Genomic DNA, 10,157 nt, shown 5'->3' with positions numbered 1-10,157 from the left:
ATTTTTCTAAGTATAAAGCCTAAACATTCATCTAAACATACAATCCTAAACATACATCTAAACATGCATATTCTAGCTATGTATCTAAAGTGGTGTGTGTGCATGTGTCGGTGCTTGTGTCGGTGTACATCATTAGAGTCCATTGTCCTTTACATCATACCCTAGATACATTCTATGGCCTCTTTGCCAAGAAATTAAATGCATGAAAGTAAAATTTTACAAGAATTCCTAAATCTTTACATTCTAATTTTTGTATGGAATTGAAACTTAAGATGCAAGAAATAAGATGGAGAGGAAGATGAAGTGGGAATGAAATGGGAATGCTTATGGAGAATATGAGACATGAAATGAAATGGTTAGTAACACATGACAACATCAAAGGAAATAAAGCAAGAGAAACACTAGGACATAAAGGATAGAAAATAAAGGCAAAATGAGTGCAAACATGGCTAAAATTTGTTCATAGAATGCAAGAACCATATGACCTATAATTCTCACATTCCAATACATTTTTAAAGGGTTTAGAATCAAATCTTGGAATGGGAATTAAGGCAACATGATTTACTTGGCATTTTAAAACAAACTTTAAGCATATTTGCATTATTTAACTACACAACTAACTTGTAAGCTAAGTAACCTACCAAGATTCACAATTATGCAACAATATTAAACACAAACAGTAGCTAAAACCCTATGAAATCAAGTGGTATAGGTCACAATTATTCACCAAGCAATTTGGACTAAAATCCAACAAATTTTCATTCATTTTTAGCACAAAACATCACAAAAATGACAAGAAAATTAAACACATTATCTTTACCAATTTCATTATGCAAAATTATCACAAGAACATCACAAAATTATCAAGAAATATGTATGGAAATTTTTGGAGTTTTTAGAGAATTTTTAACCACAAAAAACATGTGAATTTCACAATTTTTAACAAACAATGGTAGACTCTTAACAAGAAAATACTACCTATTTTTTAGCCAAGACTTAACACATAAAAACACCAAAAAATTGTCAAGAAAGCAATCAAGAACACATAGAATTTTTTAGGAATTTTTTTGAAAGAGTTTTGGGCAGACAGGGGTGTAAAGAGCAAAAGCAACGTTCAACATAGCAAGAAAACAAGAGAAGGAAGTGATCTGTGCAAAAGTCCAATCCCAGGCCCAAGGGGACATGGATCTGGATCATCCAAACGCATCTGGGGCGTTGGATTGATCCAGTCCAACAGAACCCTAGATCTAACGGTCTCAAGGCAGGGGAACACACAGTTGTAGTGTACGCGCGCGCGTGAGATTACTGGATTGGTATATAAGCAAAACAAAGGGAAAAATCCCACAAGTCCTGAACGTTTCTCCCTCTAGCATGTTCTTAGAGAGAGAGAGTCTGCAAACTCTCTCTTCTCTGACCTGATGCCGGTCGTCTTCTTCATTTTTCCGACGCGGTGGCCGGTGGTGGCGCCGCCGCGTCGGAGCCTTAAACCACCCAGATTCACAACCTAAACACATATTTCTAGAGCTCTCCCCTCCCTCTATTCGATTCTGAGGCTAGTTTTCTAAAAAGATTTCTGGATTGTCGTAGATCGGGAAAAGAACTTGCGGTTTTTTTGAATCTTTATCATTTTAAGAAAATTTTTGGAAGAAAACATTCTACGTCTCCCGATCTACGCCATTCGAATCAGTAACAGTGAATTTAGCAAAAGGAGGATGAGTTAGGACCTTACCTCTGTTTGATTCGGAGATTCGAACGGAGGAGCTTGAAGTAGAGCTTCGTTGTTTGTTTCTGATGAACGTTTCTTCGCTGCTTCGAAGAGATGAACGCGTTCCTCTTCTTCTCTTGTTCGGTTTCGAATCTGATCTTTCTTCTCCTCTTGTTCAGTTTCGAATTCGATCTTTCTTCTTCTCTTCTCTCTCGAAATCTTTCTTGTGATCACCTTGTGGTTGGAATTGCAGGAAGGATACGAAGATTCGATGATGATGATTCTCTAAGGAATCTCTGAGAACCTCTTCGAATCTGTTGAATTTGTTGAATCTTGATGCAATTGATTGCGAATTTGAGACTGTTTGATTCGTTCTTGGTGAAATTTGTTGTTGAATGGTGTAATTGATGAGGAATTCTATGCGAATTTGTGTGGATTGTGTTGTTGAGAAACGGTTAGGGTTTGAGGATTGCTCAAACCTTCATCGTGTTCTTGTGAAATTCTGGTTTTTGATCCCTTTGATCTGAGAGAGAGAAACGTGATGGTGTTTTTGGTGAGTTGGCATATTCTGAATGGATCTGTGATGATTTGGCCCCTTTTATAGACTGACACTTGGAATATCTGGACCAATTAGACACTGCCATGTGGACACAGGCTTGTAACAAACTTTGACCGTCTTGTAACTGCTTTGACTTTGGGATTTTTCTGCAAAATATGACAAACAAAGGACCAATCTGCAAAAATAATAAAAAAGACTAAAAGGGACTGAAATGCCATTATTGGAAATTTTAGGACTAAATGGAAATTGAATTAAAATTGAATTAAAATTTGTGAATGGAAAATAACGTAAAGCGAAACAACTAAAAATAACAAAACGGACTAAAACGAACCAATGGCCTAAATGAGGTACTTTAAAGTAACCTCTCTCTGCCGAAATTTCGTGTGAAATGACCAAAATGCCCCTAGGGCTAAAACGACTGAAAATGACTCAGATACAAATTAAAAATGGATTTTTAACAGGAAATTAGAGCAAGAATTCATACAAACAAAAGTAAAAGGCTCAGAGACAGTTTCAACAGTTTAAACAGGGTTTTGACACATGAAAAGACCAAAATGCCCCTAGGGGCAAAACTGACTCAAAATGACTTCAAATGCAACTTTAAAATGGACTTTGACATGGAATTGAAATAGAGACTTATTTAAACTCTTTGAAAGGACTCAAACAAAATTTTAAAGACTGAAAGAAATTTTGACATAGGAAAAGACTAAAATACCCTTGCATGTGAATTTTGCAAGTAACATTGAAATAAAACACAGAGAAAGATGCAATTGATCAGAGACAGTTCAAATGGCTTGTAAAGAATTGAGTTGGTATTTTTAGGTCCAAAATTAGGGTATAACAACAATTCATTGATACTGAAAATCAATGGGCTGATATATTTACTAAGCCTTTAACTGTTGAAAGATTTGATTTTATAAAGAAAAATTTGAACATGCACTTTGTATCTGATTAAATGCTTGCTTGCTCCTGAATAGGATTTTAGGTTCTGAAGTTAGTTCAGAAGCGGTAGTCCATCAGAAGCTCTTTATTGAGGTTCTGAGGAAAACTCGCTTCTGATGATGACGTCAGCATCTGAAGTCCAGAAGCTGGATTTGTTGCTTCTGAATAGTTGAATTAGTGGAAACGTTGGAGGTTACCTTTTAAAAAGTAACTTCTGGCCCATTAACTTGGTAGTTACTCTGGGAACTTCTTACGTGGCCTGTATGTGTTGGTGTATAACTAAAAGGGCAATGATGATTTAATAGCTTTGAAAGTACTTTTCACGCGCCCCCAATTTTGTCATTAATGTTATGTTTGTTTGTCTCTTTTGAATTGCAATCGTTTTACTTTTAACACTTTGACAATTCACACACTACTCACTCACAACAAACACATTTGCTCTTAAACCTCTTGTGAAGTAAGCGCATTCTCTCAACCTTAGAACCCTAAAATCTTCATCTTCTTCAAATCTTCGTCAATCATCAAATGGCATCATCAAGCTCGCAACGAGAAGTTTCAGAATCTACTTCACGGATGGTCCCTGAATTTGACTACAAAGGAAGAAGCATGAAATTGGAAGAATGGGAACTACAGGTTCAAATAGAAAATCCGGTGGATTTTGAATCACTCGCCTTCCATGAGTGTTGGATCAGAAGCTAGTATGAAAAGCAGGAACTTATGCATTACTTCAAGATGTTGAATGGACCAACATACGAAGCATTGGTAAGACACTTCTGGGTGATGGCTAAGGTTTATGACAAAGCTGCGTCTATAACTGAAGAAAGTCAAATGGTGTTGATTTATCCCGAACTGGAAGGGAAGACCAGAGAAGAAATGGGACTTGAGCCATTTACAGGTATTGAAATCAGGTCAAGTATTTGTGGTATTCCAGTAAGAATTGCGGAATGGCAGATAGAAGCTGTACTCTGTAGAGAGGCCTCTGGAAAATACTCTGGAATTGATCTCTCAAATACAGCTGAAGAACGCCTCTGGAAAGAAAAAGTAAACTTGGCCCTGTACAACTCAACGCAAGCAGGAAAGTATGCTGATCTAAGCATGGATAAGAAGCTGCTTCTGAAGATTCAGAATGAGGACTTACTTCCATGTGGTGGTAGTGAGAAACCCAATTTGGCACAAAAGGTCTTTCTTCAACACTTCATTAAGAAGGAGAAAGTGAACGTGCCAAAATATATGTTCAAATACTTGATAGAGTGTCTGAAACAGAGTCAGCTGCAGAATAGAACCTGGGTACCTTATGGAAGACTCTTGTCAGAAATATTCTATCAAGGAGGAGTCTTGGACAAGCTAAGCAGTGCTGAAGCCTTCACAGATGAGCTGCTTGATACTAAAACTGGAAAGTTCATTAATGCACAAACCCTCAAGAATATGAAGTTGATCCCTGCTGTCACCAAGCTTCATACAGATTTGAGTGAATCACTTGTTAAGTCTGATCTTATGAAGGACTTTCCACCCATCTGCAAGAAGGATCCCATTGAAGTGCAGATGTACTATATCAAGGAACATTTTGAGGCAACCAATGAGAGAATCAGATTGGAAGATATTCCAGAGGAAATGTATGGTGGTGCTCTGCCACGAGCCAAAGGCAGAAAGTCAAAAAGGAAGATGACTGCAGAGCAATATCTAGAGGTTGAACAATCTGCTAAAAAGGCAAAAGTTGCTGTTGACAAGCTCAAGATTGGTGGTTCATCAGTACCTTCAATCGAAGAAGCTATTGAAGACATGGATTCCAGGATGATCATGGATGTTGACATTACTCTTGATCAACCTGCAATACCAAAGAAGAAAAGGAAGCAAGCAGTAAGGAGGACCAAGAACTTCCCTCATGTTTCTAAGAAGACTGAAGCTGCTACTAATGTGTCAGAAGCTATTGGAAAAGCTATGGAGATTGCTGCTGAGCTACAAGAGTCTGTAGTTTCAGAAGCCAAGCAACTGTTGCTGATGACCAGTGAGTCTGTTAAAGAGGATTCTGATCCTGAACCAGAGAAGGTAATTAATATATCATCAGATTCCGCATCCACACCATTATCAGATTCTGATGATTCTGATGATGATATACCCTTAGCCCAACTTTTTCAAAAACCAGTAAAAAGCCAGTCAACATCAACCAAAACCAACAAAAAGCCCTCTCAGTCAACTACTTATGAACCAGTTGGTCACATAATTAATGAGAAGTTGGCTGAAATGGCTGTGCAGAGAGAAAAAGTCATTGAGACTATCTTTCGCCTTAACCCTCAACCCCTTAACATTCAACCTCTCAACATGATTCCTCCAGAAAATGTTGAGTCTACCTCAGAAAAAGCCTCTGAAACAACTCCAGAAGCAGCTGCTTCTGAAAATGTTGTTTCAGAAAACCCCCATCAACAAACACCTGAACCACATAAACCCACAACACCCCCACAATCACCAATAGCTACCATTGACCCCCAACTCAACACTCAAACATCAACTTCACCACAACAACCACCAACTGAAATTGAACACTCCCCAGAACCAACTCCTATGGATGTTGACATCTCTCAAGTCAATGTTCAAGCCTCAACCTCTACCACACACATTGCTTCTGACCAGCCTTCATCTTCAAACACACAAACACTCTTTACCATTCCAGTTCCTAACCCTGTTCAAGATTTGGAAATCAGTGATTCTGATCTTGAAACCCTTGAACAACCACCCACAAACATCCTGGAATCTGGATATATTAATTCTGAGCTTCTGACAATCCTTAGTCAATTGCATAATCTGGTGGATCAAAGAAGGACAATTGATCTCACAAGTGCATATGAAGACTCCTGGGCATCACTTCAGAACCGGGCAACTGAGCTAATTGAAAGCATAAGGGCTAAGTGCATCAGAAGCAAGGAAGCTTCTGTCAGGAAGTTAATGGAGCATCTGAATCAGAGTCTCAGAGTAAGAAGTTCTACACTGCTCCTGGCAAACCAGCCTTTCTTCTTAGAAACGGACTACTTGACCAGAGAAGCAAGGTTGTGTAAGCTTCTAAAGAAACAGATGGCACAGCAGCAGCAAGAAGCTAGAGAAAGGGAACAAGCTCTTCTCCAGAGGCAACAACAGCTTGAAGAAATGTTGCAGAAGAAAATTGAAGAAATGGAGGAGATGAAGAAACAACAACAAACCAACCCTTAGTTGCACACCTTTGTGTTATTTTGTTTGTTGTTTGTTTTAAATTCTTAGTCCTTGCTTCTGAAACCATCTTGTCTTATTTTCTGCTTCTGAATGCTTACTGCTTCTGACTGCTTAGCTGCTTCTGATAATTGGATATTCATGTTCATATATTTTGATCTGATTTATTTAATTAATTTCTTGTATACTCTCTTTTGTTTGAGTTTTTCTCAAATCTTTTTGTCTTTTATGTTTTTTTTATCTTTTTTTTGATAATGACAAAAGGGGGAGTATATGTGACAAGTATTTAAAGGCTCTGAGCCCCATTAATGGCATTTGAAATTTTTTTGAAAAACTTCTATCATTTTTTTTACCTTATTGGTATAAGCTATGAACGAACGAAGAAGTATCAAAATTCAAGTAAAATTAATTGAACCATTCTTCTTTTCTATAAGTTAATTCTTTCAATGATTCAATTTTTTTTTAAAAAGCTCTGATATTTTTATTGTGCGAAAAATGAATTTAATTAACCTGGATAGAACTTAGGGGGAGCTTACAAACCTCACCTTAAAGACTATCAGACTCAGGGGGAGTTTGAGCCTACAAACCTCAGACTCTGAGCTTACAAACCTCAGAACCCCAAAGTCAACTTGTTAATTAGATTAACAACAATTGATCAATTTTAAATACTTTTGTTTGTCATCATCAAAAAGGGGGAGATTGTTGGAACAAAATGTGTTTAACAATGAACCTTAAAGAGTTTTGATGATAACAAGGTATTAAAAATTGTAAATTGGACTAGCTAATATTTGTTCAAGTGTACAGGACCATAATTATAAAGTTACATCATCATTGGTTCTGAATGAGCAAATAAAGAGCAAAAGAAAATGAAGCTTAGATGATTCTGAAGGCAAAGCGCTCCTGAAGTCAAGCTGCTCCTGAAAGAAATAGCGCTCCTGAAGTCAAGCTGCTCCTGAAGAACAGTGCTTCTGAAGACAAGAGGTCCAGAAGCTGCATCATCAGAAGCTGCATCATCAGAAGCTGCAGAAGTCATATCATCAGAAGCTGCATCATCAGAAGCTGCCTCATCAGAAGCTATTTCACCAGAAGCTGAATCTCAACTGGATTTGCAAAAGATTCAAGAATTGAAGAATTATCAATGCAAAAGCTGTCTATTGGATTCGAAAACACAAACAAAGGATTAGTGGAATTTTGCAACGGTCATTTCAAAGGTGTTTGAAGGCTTGTGCTTGCAATTTGGACGAAAGCGTTGACATTGTACTTTGTACGAATTGTACAACCACGTTCTCCACTACTCTGTTTTGTGTCCACGCTTCAAGACAAGAAAACAGCTCCAGAATACGGTCTCGCCTGCATATATGTTCCTTTGGATAAGGAATGGATTTCAAATTGGTTCTTCGTAGGACAACAACCAAATCAGGCAAAAGATCATTGGTGAAAGATCAAGCTTCAACAACGACTCTTTGGTGTGCTGGCAATTTCACAACGTCTCTTTCACACCTCTATATAAAGGAGTGAAGACCTAGAGTTTTGGTAATGCAAGAACGCTGAACGAAAGACTCACAAGATTTTCACAAGTACCAAATCTCTGCTGAAATTGTTCTGCATTCACTTAGAATTTCTGTGTCTCAAAGTCATATCTTAGAAATTCTTAAGTCCATTGAGTCTGTATCTGATTTGTATTGTGAGCACCTCTGATTGTATATCAAGTGTTCAACCTTAAACAATTTTCTGTGTAATTTTGTTTAATTAGGAAGTCTCTTGCAGTTGTGCTTGAGCAGGAAGTCTCTTGATTGTGTTCTTGAGCAAAGGAACTCTCTTGCTTGTGTGCTTGAGCATTGGAAGTCTCTTGCTTGTGTGCTTGAGCATTTGTAATCAGATATTACTCATAGTGAAATCTCCTTGGAAGTGCAAGGGGGACTGGACTATTTCCGGATTGTGGAAGGAACCAGTATAATTGCTTTGTGTCGTTCTTCTTCTCTCTCTCTGTTTTATTCCGCTGCATTTAGATTCTGATTATCACTTCAGAAGCTGTCTCACTTAGCTTCTGATCAGTGTGTTCAGTTTTTTAGGAGAAACGAAGAATTTTTCAAAACACAATTCAACCCCCCCTTCTTGTGTTTTTCTCACCTTCAGATTTTGCCTTTGATAGCCTCCCATGAAGTTAGCCTCCTCACTTGATCCTTCTGGAACACATTCACCATTTGGATGTTCTTCACCACATAAATCACACTTGATTGCAGCTACTTGTTGTTGCTTATGAGCCAAAGTGAAACCTTGAAACTCCTTAGTAAGAGCCTCTATTTGTTTGTTCATAGCTGCTTGGTTAGCGAGGATAGCAGTTTGCTCACTTACCCCAAACACTCCTCTTTCTTTCTTCTTAGCTTGATCACGATACTCATTGCCAGCCATGTTTTCAATTAAAGCTTGGACTTCATGATCAGTTTTGCTCTTGAGACTACCTCCCGCGGAAGCATCTAAGAACATTCTAGTGTTTGGTGTTACCCCCTCAGTGAAGATTTGGAGGTATTGCTTCTCGGTGAACTCATGATTAGGGCATCTCTTAAGAAGCAAATTGAATCGCTCCCAAGCATCATACAATGATTCACCTTCTCCTTGCTTGAAGTTAGAGATCTCCATCTTCTTTTCCCAATATTTAGACATAGGGAAATATTTCTCCAAGAACTTCAGCTCTAACTCTTCCCATGTTTGGACAGTCCCGTTCGGTATTGTTAGCAACCAATCTTTTGCTCTTCCCGTCAAGGTGAAAGGAAACAGCCTTAGCTTCTTTTGTGCTTCAGTTACGGTGGCTGGTTGCACACAAAACTCACAGGTTTCAGCAAAGCGGCTCAAGTGTTCATGAGGACTCATAGCTTCAGTCCCATCGAATTGCTTGTCCCTCAAACCGTTGAGGACAGTTGTCTTGATGTCGAAAGCTACGGGGTTAGCTGGTTGAAAAGTATGGGTCAGTTGACCGCGATGAGTGGCTAACCCGTAGTCTCCTAGCTTAGGTCTCGGTGGTACAACTCCTTCCATAGTTGTAGATTTAGGAGAAGCAGATGTTTCAGATTCAGTGGAGAGTGGCTCCGGTATTTGTTCTCGAACACCCGGTGGAACGGAATGAGCTAACCTTTGCGACCGGACAGTTTTCCGGAGTGCTCTAGCAGTCCTTTCAATTTCTGGATCAAATTCGAGATCGTCGGTGCTCACGTTACCTCGCATAAACAGCAAAATACCTTAGTAGCACTGCACAATGCAAAGTAACCAAATGAATATGAAAACAGAAAAATAAAAAAATAAAAACAGAAAATTAAATTGCAGAAATCCTAAATTATAACGTAATTGCCTTGTTGAAATAAATCAACAGTCCCCGGCAACGGCGCCAAAAACTTGATAGATCTCTGGCAAGTGCACCAAATACTATCGAAGTAGTAAAAATATCGATCCCACGAGGACTGTTTTTAATCTCAATAATTCAACTACGTTGTATTTTAGGATGTATAAAGGTTATTTTGATTTGCCACTAGGCAGTAGATTGGTTTGATTGCATAAAAGTAACTGCTAAAAATAAATTGGTTTTCAAGAATAAGAGAGAGATGAGTTTAGGTCTTTCGAATCATCTATGTTCCCCTAATTGTTATGTTGCACCTATTCGTATGAATGATCTTCTAATCCCACGATAGTTAACAAAATAGTCCTAATCAATCCCTTGAGTTAGGACCCTCTTCTTAAACTACAGCCCCTCATCCCTTA

General features: G+C 38.3%; 1 non-coding gene across 1 annotated transcript; it reads left to right on the top strand.

Moving 5' to 3' along the window:
• The first annotated feature begins 8,946 nt into the window (after nucleotides 1-8,946).
• Nucleotides 8,947-9,052, top strand: LOC146924461 (small nucleolar RNA R71). Its single transcript, XR_015013064.1, has one exon. It is a non-coding gene; the product is annotated as a small nucleolar RNA R71 (small nucleolar RNA).
• Nucleotides 9,053-10,157: the final 1,105 nt, after the last annotated feature.

This window comes from Medicago sativa, chromosome 5 (assembly GCF_051527215.1).
Source record: "Medicago sativa cultivar Bolivia chromosome 5, Bolivia_mono, whole genome shotgun sequence".
In the NCBI taxonomy this organism is placed as follows: domain Eukaryota; kingdom Viridiplantae; phylum Streptophyta; class Magnoliopsida; order Fabales; family Fabaceae; genus Medicago; species Medicago sativa.
This window is presented reverse-complemented; position numbering and strand designations above follow the sequence as displayed.